The sequence below is a fragment of the Macrobrachium rosenbergii genome, chromosome 5, assembly GCF_040412425.1.
Source record: "Macrobrachium rosenbergii isolate ZJJX-2024 chromosome 5, ASM4041242v1, whole genome shotgun sequence".
Lineage (NCBI taxonomy): Eukaryota > Metazoa > Arthropoda > Malacostraca > Decapoda > Palaemonidae > Macrobrachium > Macrobrachium rosenbergii.
Window position 1 is genome coordinate 55,359,041 of NC_089745.1, and position 22,453 is coordinate 55,381,493.

Consider the following 22,453-nt stretch of genomic DNA (forward strand, 5'->3'; position numbering starts at 1 on the left):
GATAATCCTGCCTCTTAAACGGATGAAAGGTTGGAGGTCAGGGAAAAAATCAGCAATAACATAGGAAAATAGCCAAGAAGAAACAAGGACAGCAAAGCACAACCCAGCAAGCACCGAGGCTAAAGCAACTCAGACATTCCATATCAAACACAGGGAGGTAAATCATCGCCAAAATACACGAGTCTAAACTCTATGACGACCCCACTTCAAGGACGACCTCTTCAAGGGCGGCCCCCTCTTTAAAAGGACCTGCCTCGAGTGATGTTGCTGCTGTTACTCCTCTACTTGAATTCTTTTCTTATTACTTGACTGTTGCTCATTTGTTTTTATATCAGACTTTAAAAGAACCGGTCGGATATATCGAATTTCTGCGTTTTAAAACTCCTCTCATTTGTTCCTTCTATTTTTAGTCTATCGGTGATTACAAAAATATATTTTTTATCTAACATTTTGACTAAAAGTTTTGTCATTTCTTTAACGAAACATAACTCAAAACAACCTGCAAACACTTCTGTTTTAATAACAAATCATATACAACATAAGTTTTTATCCTTCAAAATACCTTACAGGAGAGAGAGAGAGAGAGAGAGAGAGAGAGAGAGAGAGAGAGAGAGAGATCCCTTCGGACTACTGTTGAAAATCTTGACCCGACACCCACATTCTCAAGGGCTTAGTTAGCTCTATATCAAAGGCCCTTTTAGGGGGAGTTCGAAATGTCATATTGGGTTCACATCGAAGCCAAAAGCTGTCAATTGCCGACGTGTCTCGAGCTTTCTCCCATCATTTCAGCGTTCTACATCGGTGCACATGGACAACGAAGCTGAAGGTGGGGACAGGGTATGGGGGCAGTTGTTAGTGGGTTTTGGGTAATGCCTTTTGGAGACTGGAAAATAACAAATGAGAAATCTAATAGAGGAAAAAGGCAGATGGACTTGAGAGTTATTTAATAACCTGATCAGCAAGAAACGGATCTTCTAGGTAGGAATTTTTTATCAACACGACGAAGGCTTTGTTAATTTACGTGAAGAAAATAATTTCCTGCGCTTCACAAAGGACATAATGCTTCAGGAAGTGCAAAAACGTGCTCAAAATGTTACGGGGAAACGCATTAACACCAAAATCGGAAAGCACAAGTTATACAGATATAAAAATATACATATTAGAAGAGTCCTTGGGAACTAAAAAAAAACTGACGTTACCCTCATATATACACAAGTGACAATGGGAATTACATGATCCTACTATATTGATCCAGTCCATTGCAAAGTTCACGTTTAATTCGGTAAATGAAGGAACATTATTTACCCGCGTTATCTCCGAACAACAGCTGTAAACAAGTTACATGTCTACTAAGAATATCACCATCCGCTTAAAAAATAATCAGGATCAAGAGAGAAAGAAAGGAGAAAAATGTTCGGTAAAGACATCATTACCAGCCAAAATTTCAATATTGAGGGGGACCTGCTCTATGAACATCATAGAGAACACCCCCCATACTCACAATACACTAATGACTCCTCGTCGCAGGGGGAAGAGAACGCCCCCTTTCTTTTAAAAACCACAAGAGGACAAAAATGCCATGCACACGTCCAGACGAGAACATGAGTGTGCAAGAATGAAGTTGGACAAAGGCATTTTTGACTTATTATAAAACCTCTCATAATGAGAGATCCTCGCCAATGAATTCTTAAGCTCAGGAGTGTGTGTAAATATATATATATATATATATATAAATAAATTTCTGACTCACATCGGGATCGAACCCAGGTCTCTCAGGTGGAAAAGCAAGGGCGTTAACCACCTGAGAGACTGGGGTTCGATCCCGATGTGAGTCAGAAATTTATTTCTGTTCCACACGTGATTGTGTGTTGATGATTTCTATATATATATATATATATATATATATATATATATATATATATATATATATATATATAGATATATATATATATATAATATATATATATATATATATATATATATATAATATATTTATATATATATATATATATATATATATATATATATATATATATAAACATATTTACATATATATAGCGTGTGTGCATCTCTCGTTCTTACACACAGAATCTACTGGTTATTTTTACTTTATATACATATACATATATATATATATATATATATATATATATATATATATATATATATATATATATATATATATATATATATATATATATATATGTGTGTGTGTATGTGTGTGTGTATGTGTGTGTATTTTAATAGTCGTAACCACCTCTTAACTTGTCGATTTCTTGACCCTAGTATCTAAAAAGTGTGCAATAGAGAAAAAAATAAAAAAATTTAAAGTAAAATAAAGTATCAAAAACATCATTACATTCATTAAAGCATTATAACAGTCGAAGAAATAATGAATACATGCAGGAATAAGCTGAAGACCAGGTGGTGGGTTGAAAGCATTTTACAAAAGCTCAACCTTCCTGCCACGCTCATTTCTTAGTCATCTTCCAATAAAAAAAAATGAATATATATATATATATATATATATATATATATATATATATATATATATATATATATATATATATATATATACATATATATATTTACATACACATATATTTCATTTCACTTGTACATTCTTTTTCTGTAACAAGATGAGGAAGAAAGAATGGTCAGTGACCATTTCTTTGTCACTTTCCCATAAAAAATGAAGAAAATATGAGTGAAATAAATATATATATATATATATATATATATATATATATATATATATATATATATATATATATATATATATATATATATATTATTTCACTCATATATTGTTTTTTTTTTTTTATGGAAAGATGGCAAAGAAATGGTCACTGAGCGTGGCAGGATGGTTGAGCTCTCGTAAAAGGCTTTTAACCCATTACCCGGTCTTGAGTTTATACCTGCATGTATTCATTATTTCTTCGGCTCTTATAATATTAATATTTAATGCTTTAATGAATGTAATGGTGGTGTTAATACTTTTTATACTTGAATTTTGCTTGTTGTCTTCTCTATGACACACTTTTTGGATACTATTATTAAGAAATCGACAAGTTATGAAGTTATTACGGCTATTAAAAACACACACATACACATACATACATACATATATATATATATATATAATATATATATATATATATATATATATATATATATATATATATATATATATATATATATATACTAAAGGACCTCATTCAAACTGGATGGTATCTAATGGAGTGTTTATTCCAGAAAAGTTACAAGCTTTCTTGGACACACAGTCCACATTATCAAGTATCCGTATCATTGTACGGATACTTGATAATGTGGACTGTGTGTCCAAGAAAGCTTGTAACTTTTTCGGAATAAACACTCCATTAGATACCATCCAGCTTGAATGAGGTCCTTTAGTAATTCTACTAATGCACAGAACAATTGTGTATGTGATAAAGTTAATATATATATATATATATATATATATATATATATATATATATATATATATATATATATATATATATATATATATATATATATATATATATACTGTCTATATTGTGTGTCGGATATCTAAAAGTCTGTGTGTCTGTGTTTTAAACACAGCCGTTTCCCTTAGCTAAGGGTGGCCTAAAGAAAACAACACTTCTTTCATGATTTAATTTTTTGACTTGAGAGTGAACTTTCCTGCTCAAAAAACTTCAATAATATCAGCCAATTGATGGAATTGAAACAGAAGGATCAACATCAGCACATCATACTACTTTTACAAACACTCCATCCTTCACCTCGTATGTTGTATTTACTCTTGTTATTTCTGGATATCAAGGGCCTCCCTTTCCAATTCTTCTTGCACATTTTCTATCCAGCGTTTTATAGGTACTGTACTTCACTGACCTCCTAACATTTCTAAGTATATACATCTCACAATGCACTGATCAACCCATTTACCTACAACATCCTTAATACTTCTATGGATCTCCCCAATTCTCTTCTTTAGAATTATAATCAAATATATACAATGCAAAGAATTAATCTCAAGTTGTTTTGAATTTTCCTCTATTTCTTTCCATAAAGGAGAGTTGGCACAAAACACTCCTTATACTTTCCCACTCTGGCTTCACAGGGACTCGGTCTCTTCTCAATTTTTTGTACCTGTCCTTATACACCTTCCATACTTCACCTATCTGTGACTCAGCTCTTCTCTCAACTTACCATTAGCCATGATATTCTAAATACCTACACAAATGAACTGCTTCTATCCTCCTTTCACCCATATTAAGTTACACGGCTCCATATTAATGGTTTCTATTTACATTCACAAACATTACTCTTGTTCACATTTACTCTTAACTTCTTCATTTTTACAAACACTTTCAGCAGTGTCTAAGAGTTTCTCTTCACTATCCCTGTTCTGAATTTATCATCTGCAAACAATTCTACGTTCCATTCCTAACCTATTCCCTTTCTCCACAACTGCTCTCCTACGCCTAACTTCCTTTTTCCAACTTCTTTCATCACTCCTTACATAAAAATACCAAACAGCCACCAAGACATAACTCGTCTCAAACCAGCTTTTATACCAGACCAGAAAATGTCTTACTATAACATATACATCACATCATAAAAACTTATGATATTTCTAAGCACCGTATCTACATCATACATCCTCAATGTTGCCCCTCCATATCAGCTTATCAAAAGCAATCACTGGTGTATGTAAGCCACGTACAGCTTTTTCCTTTAATTTCAATCTTCTTAAACAAGTGTCATATAACAAACAATAGATCCATATGCATTTTTTCTTGTCTAAGCCCAAACTTTTCTACCCTTATCACTCATTGTTTTCTGTCCTAGTCATACATCTTCTATGGTATGCTACGTAATATTTTTCACTCCTCTAATTGTCACAGTCTCTTCTATCACTTGTACTACATGCATCAGAAAAGCTTATTATTCCTCTTGCCCATTCCTTTAGAGCCTTTCCTGCACCAAGTACTGCCTGACAAACTCTAGTCTGCCACTCAATCACACTATCAGCACCACACTGGCATCTCACTTGTAACCCTGTGCTTACATCATCCTACTCTACCTCTCTTCTATGTTCACCAAATCTTCAAAATATTCACTCCATTCATCCAGGACTGGATTTATTTCAGACAGTATCTCTGAGATCCATTTATTTATTAACCTTTCTCTGTGCAATTCCTTCCCTTACCTTTTACGTTCTTCCGCGCTTTCTTCCCTATATTTTTATCAATTGCATTTTTATATTCCAGTTTTCTTCTTGTTCTCCCCATCCATCCTCCTCTGGTCCTGCTAGTCTTGATTCACGTGGCTAGTTTGCAAGGTAAAATTATTCTGGCTTCATATTACAGCAAAAAACAAGAAATCTCATAGACCGGTGACGATGCTTGATTGACGCTACTATCTTTTAACTAGGAAAGGAACAATACTTAGGGCCTATTTTGCTAGATGACTGGATGAATCAGCAGACAGATCCTTATGTACATAGTTAATTAGCTTTGCTTATTATATGAAAAGCAAACCAATCACAGAAGAAGAATCTTTGTTAATTTAAAAAAAAAGCAGCTGAGTACAAGAATACTTGTATTCGGCACTTCTAGCAGCAACCACTGGGGCCAGGATGTTTGAAATAACGGAGTTTATTTTATTTTTTTTTTAAGCAGCAAGTACTGGAGCAGAAATGGATTTGCGCCGATAGCACACCATTAATGACCTGATTTCTGTCCGGATTACGAGTGAGAGTGAAAACTGATGTTCCTCAAGTTCAATTCGCACGCTGCATAATTTACTCATATATAAGTTTAGCGAGTGAGAATTCCTTTGATCACCTGAATGATGTGTATCACACAAAAGCCCTTTGGAAGCATTCTTACACTTAACCTAAATTTGGCAATTATATATTTATATATATATATATATATATATATATATATATATATATATATATATATATTTATATATATTTATATATATATATATATATATATATATATATATATAATGATATATATATTAACACAATTTCACTTGCAATCCAATACACTTTACCTTACAAATAACTTAAACCCAACGAACAGTGAAGGGATATTTATGGCTGAATAATTGTGAACATCAAAAGTATGCGTGTATAAGTACCACACACACAGAGGTTATATATATATATATATATATATATATACATAGTGTGTGTGTGTATGCATGTATGTATAAATATCACAGGAAGAACATGATACAAAATATAAGGAGTACAGAATATATAACTTAAAAATGCATTAGACTAGACAAGACAGATCTTGCACTCCGTTCTTTTACATACATACACACACCCATATATATATATATATATATATATATATATATATATATATATATATATATATATATATAATTACATACACACGCACACACACATACAAAGTCTACTGCTAAGTTACACAAGGTTTCAGTACAAGACAAACAACTCTTGATATCAGAGAATAAAAATGACTTCAAATATCATATGGGCACCGGATAAGCTACAAATAAGCACGCCATCCGATCTCATAAAAAATTACAAAATAAAAACCTTAATAAATAGGCTCAAATCTACAGCACAAACAGACTGAGCAAACCACGGACTAAGTGACGCGAAGGCAATAACAGCTGAGTCCATGATCTAGGTCGAGTTTGAAAAGGTTAAAGGCGAGATCAAGGAGTTAAAGGGTCGAGTAAGGGAAGACCCTCATGGAACAAGACCACAAGGATGGTGGCAAATTAAAATAAAATAAAGGCGATCGCCATCAGAACTGGCCTACAGGAGGGAGGAGGATGAAGAATGGTACCAGGTGGGGAGGAATGAAGATGCCACGAGCTGGAGAGGTAGGAGGAGTTTGGCAGAGAGAGAGAGAGAGAGAGAGAGAGAGAGAGAGAGAGAGAGAGATGATGATGAGGTACATGCACAGGCTGATGAATCTCTAACACACGAGAGAGAGAGAGAGAGAGAGAGAGAGAGAGAGAGAGAGAGAGAGAGAGAGAGAGAGAGGAACAGATTGCAATTGGCAAGGTGTCGAACGCTATCCCAAGAACAGTCGCTGAACTCATTTATATAATTTACTATGCTTTGCATTGTCAATAGGGTATGGGGTTATACCACTAATACTACTACAGTAAAAATAATCATAAACTTCATCAAACCTGACTTTAGTTAACATTTTCTCATACGACCGATATGTCAAAATCCACAGAAACATTTGAAAATTAATACAGACTACACTAGTCATTTTTAGCATGGAAATTCTATTAACAAATATATATATGCCTTACGCTGTTAAAGGAAAAGGATTCTCCTTACTCTTACCAAGAGGTCATATGTTTATTTCAGGTTTATGTTTAACCAAACATAAAACTAGTGAAAGTAATGGGCTCCGCCACTTACATGCAATACCTGCCCCTTACGGAAATGTTTCATCAAAATGAGCAAAATTCTCTACTAACGATTGCCAATGAAGTTGCTTATTCCCCAAAGCCTCGCCAGGATTCGCCAAACTCTATTTCGGATCAAACTTTAAGGAAAAACAATACCTAAAGTAAAATAACATTATTAAGATTACTGTTTCGACAAACTCTAGTACGGATCAAACTAGGGATGGAAAAAAACAAAAACAATATAACATTATTAAGATAACTAAGCCGTATACTATAAAAAAGTCAAAATACTCTTGGTGTTTCCTTTAGAATCATGTTTTGCATGAGTATCTGCATGACCAGATTCTTCTTTTACGTCTTGATAATTACAAGATGTACCATCGTGTGCACCTAATAACGAGACACGATGAAAATTAAGTGTTTTGACAACAATATTTTATGCACAAGTTTTGCAGCTACTCTTTAGCTAATGAACAAATTAGACTTCTCCAAAGTGCCATTCTTCGCTTATTTCTCTCACCTCTCTTAACTGAAGAAATAACTTCAGCTATCATTTTTAAGCTACTTTGAATATATAAAATATAATTCTTCAATTTATATAAATTCTGCCCAAAATCTTCATCTCGTACTACCTAATTTTATTTGATATCAGTACATTCTCATGGCGATAATTTAAGAAATCCTGTAAAGTCCAATGAAAAAAAAATATATATATTATTAAAATGTGTTATAATATATATAACCATTCTACAAATATGATATGTCTCTGAAATTTTTTGTTTTGCTTACAGATTCGTCATTTGTTGTGAAATATGATGATATAATTTTCAGTTATTTCATATGTTTTGAGGTGACTTTGTAATGTATAATCATTCATGTTTATAACACACTGTGTTCATGGAAGTTAAAGTTTGAATGCTGTAGAGAGAGAGATGTTTTGAAACATTACCACATCCTGTATTGACACAAGTGTTTGGGGTGAAGGCAAAAAGGCAAGGGCCACTTTGCTTATCTTTGACATGTTTGACAGTACTCGGTCAAATGCTTTATTATATGTTTATCATATGTGTCTGTTCCATAGTTATTATTTTTATCTATGCCTACTATGTTTTCCATAATCTGAGTAGAAAAGATGAGGAAGTGAGAGAGATGAAGCTGACACGATGACAAAGGGTTTTTCCTGTGGGTCGCAAGTCTCTTGCAAAATAACTTTCTGTGTACACAAGTGTCCAGATGCTGTCAATCTTGAGATAAGACGCTTGAAGCTCCAGTGCTATATGTATACTGTACATGTATACCTGTATGTATAATGTGTATACTTTATGTATCATGTATACTGAGAGGTGGAAGGAGAAATCCTTTATTCAAAGACTGAAGGGACTAGTTAGTAACCCTTTAGGACCCACCATATATATACAAAGGGAAATCAGAAAGAACCAGTGAAATTGCTGTTGGTATATTTCCATTTCTGCATATTTCATTCTTATGTGTTTGTGTATTCATATTACTCACACAAGTTGAAATGTTTATAATTTCACAATAACTATACAATGTTTTCCAAAGTTTGTGTTGGTGATTACTTAACATTTTGTTGGTGTTGATTTACATGATTACTTAACATTTTGTTGGTGTTGATTTACATACTTATTATTGAGATTTCAGTGAATACTTATGTGGATTGCAGTCAGTAATATTTTAGTGAACACTTGTGTTGGGTTTAATTAATCAGGTATATATTTGAAACTTGAGAGTTAATGGTTTGAATTTTACTTAATTAAAGTGATTTCATGATAAATTAAAGTTTTGTGACTTAATTTTGGTTAAGAAATAAGTAAATCTTACACTGAATCTTTTTGAGATTGTGAACTCTGCTTATAACTTTTGAACTTAGAAATAAATTTGTCTATTTGAAGTTTTAAAAGCACAGTGTTTCATTTTGACCACCAGTGATTAGAGAAATTAATGAATGTGTACAAGGTAAGTGATATATCTGTCTAGTTCTCCTTTATCTAAGTTAAATAGAACAAGGGAAACAATTTTAGTGTTTGATGAAGTGATGCCTATTTTCCACTAGTCTGTTTATAGCTTATTACTTGCTACCTCACCCATAACTTGATAAAGTTAGACTGATTTTTTCAAGTGATAAGCAAGTTTTAAGGGATCACTGTACCTATAGGGCATTCAGTCTTAATATTTTTGTTATGAGGTTTCAAGTGTCTGGCTGAAATGAGGTAACTTTTTTGGTCTTCATTATTTGTGTGATGACCAGGTACTTGATCACTTTGTGACAAAATACACACACATACACACACACACAATATCATTTAACTAATGTCCAGCATTCAGTTGGACCGACCTGAATCCAAAGCCCCAAGCTTTTTCATCTCCCTAAGGTGCCCTGCACCTTTGGATTATCATCCATTCCACCAGAAAACAAAGTCTAAACTGTTCTTGCAGACTGTAAGTAACTGCTTACCAGCAACGTCTTCCTGAGGTCGAGAACTGAGAAGAATTTGATAATGGTGATAAATGAAATCTGGCCAAAAGACCTTGGATAGAAGACTTTTTGGCAGTCAGCTCATTTAAGGTAAAAAAAAAAAAAAAAGCGAAGGTAACAAGATTTGTTAGGCAACAAAGTTACATAATAAAAAAAACGATTTATATAAAAAAAAACAGTGTATTCCTTATAGAAAATAATTTCTCGCCAGTCCCAAAGGAAATGTTAATCCTATTAGGAATACAGAGAAATAGGATGGTGACCTTAATACATCCAGACCTTTTAACCCCTTTCACTAAATATAAAATATAAATTCTTTTCTTTATTTTTCCCATTCACTAAACATAAGATATGAATTCTTTTCTTTATTTTATGTTCCCAGCAGCTTTAAAAGGGCGAGTTTCAGAATTATCATTGTATCTTACTCTGAGGGTGGAACTGCCAGTGTATTACCATCAAAAACATTGAAAACATCGCTGTTAAAAAAAAGATGTTTCTTCCTTCGTGCAGGTGTATGTACTTCAGTACATTCAAATATATCACACTTATACATTGTATTTTTCACACTATATCCCATTATTCCCAACCTCAGATGATGCTGAAACCCACATACTGCTGGATAGACTGGTGCCTACACTGGAACCCTAAGGTAATGCCCAACCTACCATATTCGACCAGTCAGCCATGGTTCCCACTGGTTTACTGCACGCAGACATTCACAGAGAAACACACACATTAATCTATCATACTCCATCCTTTCCACATGACCAAACCATCTCAATAGCCCTATGATTCTTCCTTCCATTTACAATTATTATGGCCAACTCTAACACTTTGACCTTCGTGCAGTCCATTCCAGTGGAACCTTTCCCTAATCCAGACAGACTTTAAAAACCCATGTCAGCCACTCAATCACAATAATCGTCGTACCGCTGCATCTCACTTCTAATCCCATCAACGTTTATTGTCTCTCATTCTTCAGCCTCTTAATGGAGCATCTTACCTACTCAAAGTCCCTTCTACAGGCATTTTCAGACTTACAACAACCCCTTCCACTCTCGAATCCTTCAGTTCTATCTCTTTCTTCAACTTTTAACAAATCTCTTCGAAATAATGACTAGCTTGTAGCCTACATTTCACTCTGAGATCTATCTGTTCATTGACCTTCTCTTGGCATTTACTTCCTTGTAGAACAACTCTTACTCTTCCTCCTGTTCTTGCTCACCTTCTCCCTGACAGTTTTATTACCTGTCACTTTTTCTCTTTATCTATCTTATGTCCTCCTTTTTCCAAGCACAATTGCAAGTGAATCATTCCTCCTTCACTTTCTCATCCTCCCGTTGCTATTACTTCTTCCTTCCATTTTATTCCCACAAACACTCCATACTGTTCTTGTGCTACACAAAGAGATTTGATACACTAATTTATCCCTTCTACCTTAGGTCTTTAACCCTAACCCAGATTTCATTTATATGCCCCTACTATGATTTCAATACCTCCTTATGAAACTTACCTATCTTTGTTTCATTAGCATTCACATTTTCTCCCCTTCGGCTGGAATGGAAAAAATGAAAGGATGGATGTGCTAGTTGATTTGAATGCAAGGGTAGGTGACAGAGAAAGAAATTCTTTTGTTTATACATATGGAGTACGTGGAGTAATTGACAATGGATAATGGCTTTTAGAAAAGTGTGAAATGGGATCTGACAGAATTACATGGTTTCCTGAGACTATTCATAAATATGCTTTGAGGTGAGAAAATTATGAGAATTGCTGGATGATGTGGACATTGTAAAGGGAATAGAAAGTGATGGATGTAACGGTGAGGAGTGGCTGGAGCTGTGTAAACATATTTAGGTTATGTGAAAGTTAAGATAAATGTAAATTTAATTTAAGGAGGAAGCACAAATCTACACTTCTTAAAGACTCTCTAACAGTCTCATTCCTTTTCACTCCTGGACCATATAATCTCTCCTTTACAACTTTTCTCCTGCTATACTCAGTCTTGCCCATATAATCCTGGAACAAACAAATTTGTACCCTTCCCGGCTCCCAGGCACAATCACTGTTTGTCTTTCACTCTCTCTCCAAGTAAGTTCCAAAATCTCCCACTCTCTCTTTAAATACTCAAATCATATATACTATATATATATATATATATATATATATATATATATATATATATATATATATATATATATATATATATATATATATATATATATATATATATATATATATATATATATATATATATATATATGTATATATATGTATATATATATGTATATATATGTATTTATATATGTATGAATATATATATATATATGTATACATATATATAAGTATATGTATATATATGTATCTTCTTCTTCTTCCCAGCTTGTTATTTTTATATGTATATATAAACATGTATATATATGTATCTTCTTCTTCCCAGCTTGTTCCCATTTTTATATGGGGTATATATGATTATATATGTATATATATGTATATGTGTATGTATATATATGTGTATATCTACAGATATCTACATGTATATATGTATATATACAGTATATATGTATACATGTATATATATATTATATATACTGTATATATATTCTCTTCTTCATCACATCAATGCACACTAAAAATGCATAAGACTTAGCAACTTATTTCTAGCTTTCAGGGTTACAGCCCTGCAAAACCGCATGTCCCTGCCCGTTTTGATGACTTTCACTCCTTGCAGAGCAGAGAGGGAATTATTACAGTATCTTCTGTTCCCTGCACAGAAATGAAAAAAAAAAAATGTTGCCACTGATTTCAAAAGGAGAGGTTCATCTGACAATTAAGAGTGCACTTTTTCTCACCAAGGTGCCCTCACTCTTAACTAGGCATTTCTACCTTGAGGTACATAATCTCAACACCAAGCCGCTTCCACTTTTTAAGACGGTACCGTCCACCCTTCTATCTTGCATTAAGGTTATGTATGTTGGCACCATTGGCAGAGAGAGAGAGAGAGAGAGAGAGAGAGAGAGAGAGAGAGAGAGAGAGAGAGAGGTATAGTCGACATTTTGGGAGCATTTCCTTCCGCAAAGGAATTCCAAATTCTCTACTAAACTCTCCACTGCCTTAAGATTTGATGCATTAGAGCCCCGAGCCTCCGGTACTTCCTTAAGCAACAGTAACAAGGTAGTATCATTTAATGCTGTGGAAGAGACACGCTTCAAATTCATCATATATATATATATATATATATATATATATATATATATATATATATATATATATATATATATAGGAGAGAGATAGATATATAGATATAGAGAGAGAGAGAGAGAGAGAGAGAGAGAGAGAGAGAGATTCATCTGAGAACACAGAACCCCAACAAAATTCAAAACAACACCAACAAGACTTGGGAAATCATTTTTTAAAGAAAAAGGATACAAATAAAATACACGAACATTAAAGATGGAGTTAATAATGATCAAAAACATGGTCTACATTCAAACCAAAGTAAAAAACTCACCGCCCAATGCCCCCTGAAAAAAATCTGTTCAGGCCGTAGATGTAGGGTAGGAATCAATGATAAAACACAATGCAACAAGCAAATGCATTCTGTAGATTAATGACAATACAAAATGAAAAAATGAAATAAAGATCCTATAAACGTCACGTAAAAATGACGTCATCAGGACCTCACCAATGCAATGGATAGGAGTTGTCGTACCCGGCAGACCTCTCAGAGTAAGATGTCACCGCATTCTCGATCTCTGGCGTCATTAATTCTAGGAAAATTGGAGGGATTACACTTTCCTTCGCAGTGACCTTTCCAAAATTAAACGGATTTTCCTCTTTAAAGCAGTATCAAATAACTATATTTGGCCGCCTGTACCAATATTAATTCTGTAAATAAGAAAAGGCAGCGCCCTGAAACTCAATGAATAGATCTTATTTCTATTAAATTACTGGGCAGTTGACATACAGCTGACAAAACTACGCCTTCAGTTTAATAAAATCTCAATTCCCACTCTGGACAAATTGGCTTTTATATTAGAATTCAGCGGTAAGGTCGATGTTATGCGAGCCATCAAGTTTCAAAGAGGATACCGGATTTTTCAGGCTTGAAAATAAATAAAAAATTAAATTAGCATACATTTTCTATATATAAACATTATGCATCACCAAAACACACGTTTTCATATACAGATGCAGTAACCCAAGGTAATTTCAAGTATTTATGCTTATACGACTACATAAATACGTAAACAAAATAAACTATGCATGAAGATGAGAGCAAATCTGCCAATGTATTATTCAGTTTTGAAGCAATCAACCCGTACTTAGATTATCAACAAAGAAGATCTTACTAAGATACATATTTATATCCACAAGAGACACCTGCATTTGAATAAATTTGAACTTCGTGAGTTATACACCGGATAATCCATGAGAGAGAGAGAGAGAGAGAGAGAGAGAGAGAGAGAGAGAGAGAGAGAGAGAGAGAGAGAGAGAGAGAGAGAGTTTAAATAAAACTATTAAAACGCCTATTTTCTTTCAATAGTGAACAGCACGGGAATCAATAATTTATTTTTAAAAAGAAATAACATTTTTTTTTTGTTTTTTATGTTTACCTTTACTAAAAATACAGGGAAAAAGTTGAAACTCCCAAATTCAAATATAAAGAAATCAAAGCACATAATGCCATCCACCTTAGGGGCGAATATTATGACATATTAAAAATAATATTCCTCTTCATTCTTTGCTAGTGACTTTAATGGGGAAGCGACTGAGAACACATCGCATTTCACTTCAAATAACCAACCTGGGGTATTACTTCTGCATACAGCTTATGGCTAAAAAGGGAAACAAAGAAACAACTGTAAATGAACAGGCAAAAAACAACTGATCCGAATATGTGTGGTTTGCATGCTAAATATTTCCAAAAAAGAATAAAATACTCTGCAACTGTCACTTATTTTCTAGCACGATAAAATTCGTAGAGAAATCAGTGGCATTTTCATCCATGCAGTGATTCTATGGAAATACAACGATTTTAGGGACGGAAGAGACTATGTATGGTGACGCCTCATTAGTGGACAGAATGCTGTATAAAGTATATTCTATGTACAAAGGCTGTTGTTTGAAGGTCATTATGATGACTCATTTTAACAAGATCGTTAAAATTTCTGACCCTGATCTTTATCTTCTTTATTCGAGACAGACAGAGCCACAATCCTCAAAAAATCTCCAGTTTGCTTTCAATTAGTTTTATATGAATTTTCATGTTTCCCTAATGAAAATTCTAACATTCAAAACGTCGGCGAGAAGCCACAGAGAGAGAGAGAGAGAGAGAGAGAGAGAGAGAGAGAGAGAGAGAGAGAGAGAGAGAGAGAGACTCATAACAATGAAGCTAGGCTTATGAGACAGTTGTTTTATGACTGGCAAAGTTGGATCTCTAAGTAATCCCATACTATGGCCCTTTATTTTCAACTTGTTTCACTAAAGCATACACACAAACACACACACACACGCACACTGAATCTAAACATATATCATAAAACAACAATGACAACAACAACAACAACAACAACAATAATAATAATAATAATAATAATAATAATAATAATAATAATAATAATAATGATAATGAAAGCGTGTGCTTGATAATTTACCCTCCTAACACACCCGCGAAAAAATTAAATAGCGAAAAAATTACAAAAAATCAAGAGACTTCCACACTTCATGACTCCACTCCATATTTTTCTGACTAACAAATCCTTAACATTTCCTCCCACCCAATTCTTCCAAGAAGCGTCTACCCCCTAAAATTCCCTTAAATAACTCCAACCCCCCCAAAAGATAAAATGTGGTTTCCTCGACAACCCGTCCCTGTGTGACTAACGCCTTCTTATTGTACGAGTCCTTGGCTTCTCGAAAACAGTTTAAATAAAATGCTGTTCAGGGCAAGAACATATTGAAATGTGCTTCATTATATCATCTAGATTTAAGACTACGCGTTGGCTACAAAGCTTTTATCCTCATTCACCATAAAATGTCAAAGTTATTTCTAGTTAATTGTAAGGGCGTAATTAACTACACCATTCAGCAGGGGAAATTTTCACAATGCGAAAAGATAAAACATCAAAGCAGCTAACAGAAAGAATGTTTTTGTTTGATGAAAATTTTTAAAAAAATTATATACTTTTTTCCATGTAACGCAGGACTTGATTGCATGAAACAAGATAAATCAATTGGGAAACGTGAATAATCAAATAAACATTATTTGCGCCAAAGCAATGAAGAACCATTTCATAAGGAATTCAAAAGTGGCATGAAACCAAAAACAATTTGACAGATATTATGAGACATGAAAATGAACACCAATGTCCTCTATAATAAACAAATATGTTTTAACAACTTAAAATCATGGTTTGCTGACAAATAATAGTAGTCCTAATTGTACTCTATGAAGTGCTGATATTCGTTTAACAAGTCTATACAATGAGATGCATCCTTTTCTGTGGAACCTTTATAAACATATCTAGAACAAAATAGATAAGAATATAGGATTTAGTTCCAGCGCTTAGCGATGAAATGGGAAGTGAGAGTAGAAAGGTTTGAAAGGTGTAGCAGGAGGGAAACCTCGCAGTTTCGCTATGAATCAATCGTTAGGAGAAGATGGAAAGTCAGGTGGAAGAAATAGAATATGAACGGAGGTACAGTAAAAGGAATGACAGGGGTTACGGCTTTCAAACCTTTCTACTCTTAATTCCCATTTCAGCCCTAAATGACCTCATAGGTCCCAGCGCTTGGCCTGGGGCCTAAATCCTATATTTCATTCTATTCTAGGAATTTATATATATATATATATATTATATATATATATATATATATATATATATATATATATATATATATATATATATATATATATATATATGTGTGTGTGTGTGTGTGTGTGTGTGTGTGTGTGTGTATGTATATGTGCGCGCGCGTGTTACAAAGAAGAGTAAGACAGAAAGTGTTTCAACGTTTATGGCGGAACAACTAGAGTATAACTAACACATTGCACAGTGTTTAAAAGGGTTACGGAGAAAAAGCACATTTATGTCCCTACTGACACAGCAAGCGATTAATAATTAAAATTCTTTTTTCTCGAAACACATACCCCAACGGAAAATATTATCGCCATTATTTGCTCGCTATATCATTAAAGCATATTATATCATCATGAAATTCTATTGCGTCCAGCTTGACTGCAGTCATGAACTTGCTGGGGCACACAATGTCCAGAGCATGCACCCGAATACATATGGTTAGATTTCTATGTAAGAGACGAGACAATGATTTACCTAATTGCTGTAGAAAAAAATTAATAAATACATAGTCTGAGTAAACTGATGAAAACATGGCGCACCGATAGAGCTAACCGTTATAGTGACTAAGACGCCGCCTATGGATGCTGTCACAAAAATCACAAAGAATTTACACTGACAAAGTAATAAATTGCCACACTTTATAGAGCAAATATGAAAGGGGAGCAATACATCACAAAAGTGAAGTGCAGCATTTATTACGAAGAGATGCCAACGATGCCGCTGTGTTAAAGACGGCGAACCACATCTCTAGCCAGCATGGCAGACAACTAATCTATATCGAAGAATTCTTGGAAATTTCTATTCATCTACTTTGTCATTAATCACACATAAAACAAATATGGTATTTAACAAACACCAAGAAACATCTTACCTTTGTGCATTCCAAATTTGTCTGTTCATTGTGAAGGTTTTGAATAATAATTAATAAGAATAAATATTTGTTCCCCCTTCTCCTTGTATCGAATCTAACTGCTCAACATAATTTTTTAAATATTTACATATTTCTTGAATTCATTGGCATTTCTGTAAATACTGTATGTACTTATAAACAGACACATGTAATTACGTTCACACCACATTCTTGGTATAAGGTAGCCTATAATAAAATTAAGCTTCATAAGAAAGGAACCGATTGTTGGAGTGAAAAATGTGTAACCAGTAAGTAAATACGACTGGAGGACAGAGGAGAGAAAAACCTAAATTTGCGAATCAGAATCTAAGCAGAAATGCTAGGACTGGAACCTGAAGGTTTTGACTTTAAAATCATTATTGCATAAAGTGAGTATACCTTAGTTTAACCAGACCACTGAGCTGATTGACAGCTCTCCTAGGGCTGGCCCGAAGGATTAGACTTATTTTACGTGGCTCAGTTGGTTACCTAGCAACGGGACCTACAGCTTCTTGTGGAATCCGAACCACATTATACCGAGAAATGTATTTCTATCACCAGAAATAAATTCTTCTAATTCTTCATTGGCCGGCCGGAGACTCGAACTCGGGCCTAGCAGAGTGTTAAATCAAGGTGAACGATTAAAGCAACACCGCAACAAAAGGACAGAAAACTTCAACTTAGTATTGAGTGAGTTCGGTGATGGGAAAACAACTAAACAGCAGACCACCTCCTCTCATGCTCAGTCTGTCTCAGAGGTGAGCAATTACCACACGGGACCGTTCGGGGATTTTTTCCCTTTCTTGACCTTCAAGTTCCGGATTCCCTTCTCAGCTTCTTTTATTTATGAGTCCAAACCTCTATAACTTGTGATTCCAAGTCTTCCTCCATTTCCTCCTTTACAAAGAGAGTCTGTCATTTGGTTCCGGGTTAAGAAATAAACTTTTTTTTTTTTTTTTTTAGGCCTGATGCTGATAGAGCCTTCGAAAGTGAATCCTAGAGACCTAAATATAAAAATAAAGAACAAAAACCCTTTCCAGATCCTAGAACTCGACACTGTATTGCAACAGAACCCTTGTAATTAAGTACCATTTTCCTAGTCTTTTTGGAGACATATTTTGATATTTAAATGGCAACAACTCAACATTTTGTGCAAACACGAACAGCCTAATCAGTGAAGTTCTTTCTGCTAACCAAGAAATGAAGTGATATATTCAGGGGGCCAAAAATCAATCCTTATCTCCCTCTCCCTGCGTGAAGGAGTTAATGCACTCTTTGCTAACCATCAACGAGGGATCTATGACAGAAAAAAAAAAATACATACATAACTTGGAGTAGGTATACAAAAAAAAAAATGAATTTTAGGACAGCTTACAATTTGATTTGTGACTCTAGTCTATTTTTTCACCTTTAGTCTCTGAAAATTCAGAAGAAAGTATAAAAACGGTAGTACACCTTCCTTCTATTTTATACACACACAGACATTTATATGTGCGTGTATATAAAATAGAAAGAAGGTGTACTACTGTTTTTATACTTTTTTCTGAATTTTCAGAGACTAAGTCACAAAATCAAATTGTAAGCTGTCCTAAAATTCGTTATTTTTTTTTTTTTTTTTTTGTATACCTACTCCAAGTTATGTATGTATTTTTTTCTTTCTGTCATAGACTAAGTCACAAATCAAATTGTAAGCCGTCCTAAAACTCGTTATTTTTTTTTTGTATACCTACTCCAAGTTATGTATGTATTTTTCTTTTTTGTCATAGATCCCTCGTTGACGTTAGCAAAGAGTGCATTAACTCCTTCACACAGGGAGAGGGAGATAAGGATTGATTTTTTGTCCCCCTGAATATATCACTTCATTTCTTGGTTAGCAGAAAGAACTTCTGATTAGGTTGTTCATGTTTGCACAAAATGTTGAGATGTTGCCATTTAAAAATCAAAACATGTCTCCAAAGACTAGGAAAATGGTAATTTAATTACAAGGGTTCTGTTGCCGTTCAGTGCCGAGTTCTAGAATCTGGAAAGAGTTTTTGTTTTTATATATATATACTGTATGTATATGTATATGTATATATATATATATATATATATATATATATATATATATATATATATATATATATATATATATATATATATATATATATATATATATATATATATAATATATATATATATATATATATATATATAATATATATATATATATATATATATATATATATATAATATATATATATATATATATATATATATATCGAGACTAGGTCTACCCCAAAACCAAATGAAAGTCCTTCAAAAGAAGGCACGTGATTACCCCATACAAAAAATGTGAAAAAGCACGTTAAAAGAAGATATATATATATATATATATATATATATATATATATATATATATATATATATATATATATATATATATATATATACATACACATACACACATATATCGAACTCATGGATGTACAGAGGAACACTAACAAAAAGATCGATATGTGCATACACGTGAGCTTTGCACGTGACCCTTCACAAAGTTGTAATAGGAAAAGGGGAAAAAAGGCGAATTTGCTTCTCCCCTTTCGCACCATACACTTCCCCACTATCCCCAGCAGAGGAGTGTAAAGTAAGCCTAACCCGGCATATCCACAGCAGTGAAAGACTATATCTATATTCCAAGTATAGACTTGAAAGGGCTTTGTAAATCCTCAAACCTTGATGCTAGTCAGGTACAGGTGACGAGAAGGGGAGCAAGAGAGAAACTGCATGTAATAGATCAAGGCGTTATCTTGCCACCTTAATTCGCACACACACCAAGGCTCGCACACTCATATGCTGTGCATGCATGCATGCGTGGGCGCTTGTAAATGAGAGAGAGAGAGAGAGAGAGAGAGAGAGAGAGAGAGAGAGAGAGAGAGAGAGAGAGAGAATGCAAAGTTGGTTACAATATTTCTTGTCGTTTTTGAAATCTACTCTTGATGCAAAAGCCGATAAAACCTAGAAAAGTAAATAAACTAGACAATTACATGATAAAACTATAAAAAATTAATTTTGAAATCCACATTTTTTAATCAGTTCTACTTTAGGAACTGCAGCTTCTGTTGTTTTAACCCGAAACCACCCTTCGCCTTCTCAATCTTGGCTTTATGGCGCTAAAAGCATAATAAAGATCCTTGCAAATAAAATAATAACTATATACAAACCAAATACATTCGAATATGAACTTCGTACTTATGTTTTAACCTTCCACCATCTTCCTCACTTTGCGAAAATATACCAGACACACGCCTGTTTTAAAATTAAAGTTCGGAATATTTCTCAGTGACAGGCATGTCACGTTTTATCACGGATTCTTCCCTAAATAGCTGATTTCATCTTGGTTGGTTGCAAGTCAGCAATCGCGATGTTTCCAATAACCTAAGTCTCTTTTGGTTTACTCAAAATCTCTGATCAATCCACCGCGTAGCAACTTTTTTTTACGAATATGAAAAGCTCAAACGTGTGTTCCGTAATGTCCACACAAAATTAGGCTTAAATTTTCAATCCATTTTCGATCAGAATCTATGAGATTTTTTTATCGTCTAATCCAGCAATTTCGCCCGCAAATAATTAAAATCGAATACAACAAAAATGTCCCACAATTCTCAAAGCAATGCATAAACCTGAGAGAATTTTTATTACCGTTCGTGTAGCTTAGCCTAATTCAATACGAACACCTACGAGACATTATACGAATCCATATACGACCTGAAAGTAATTTGCAATGACAAACCCGAGTACAAATCAAAATCACAGCACAAAAGGTAATTTGAGGTTCAAATCTAAGACCATAACCTCACTTTTAGTTATGTTTGTGCCGGAAGAGAAAAATATGAAAAGCCCTGTTCATGATAGGGAAAATCAGCTACGAATTAATGTGAATATTAAACTGACAACAACAACAGCAACAAAAATTTAAGCACTTTTACTATAAAGTGAACATAAAAAAATAAAGCACGTGGACTAAACATTAACGTTAAGATAAATATGTGAAAAAGATCAAACATATTTTGTAATGACAGAAGCAAGTGTATGTTGTAAATACATGTCATCATTAACGTCAAATGTTGCACCAGGATACCGGCATAGTATCAAGAGCAAATAGCTTCACAAAATTCTGTTTCAATGCCTTAGTAAACCGTGGGGGTGTGGGGGGGGGAGCCATGATGGCTCAAATTTAGTACAGTATATTGCCGGCAGGTGGCTTACATCGACCGGCAAACCCAAAGGGTGGTATTTGCTCGCAGAAAATGAAGCTGATCTACGATGGGAACCCACTGCAAAGAAGCAACATCAAATTTCACGGTTTTACTCCCAAGCCACAGAATGGAAACCTCTCCCCACTTCCCCACAAATTCTCCTTTTTCTTCGAGGATAAAAAACGAAAACAAAGTACTCGCTTTTCAGGAAATGAAAACGCATCCGTTCATATGGTAAATTTAAATTGGAAACGCATATATTTATAAGTCCAATTTTATACAGTAATTATATATTTATCGCATCAAGCAACAGAGTCTTCCCAGAATGAACAAAGATGGTTTTTAATTAACAGAAAAATACAACCTTGAGAGAGTTTAACGTCGTACACGTAGCTAATCCCCGTTCACTCTGAATTTATCGGTTAGCGTGGGAGAGCGTCCGCGTTACGGACACACAAAAAGGGTAAAATTCACTATGACCTCATCTTACTACCTGAAATGTATCCTATCTCATAACTTGAACATATATCAGAAT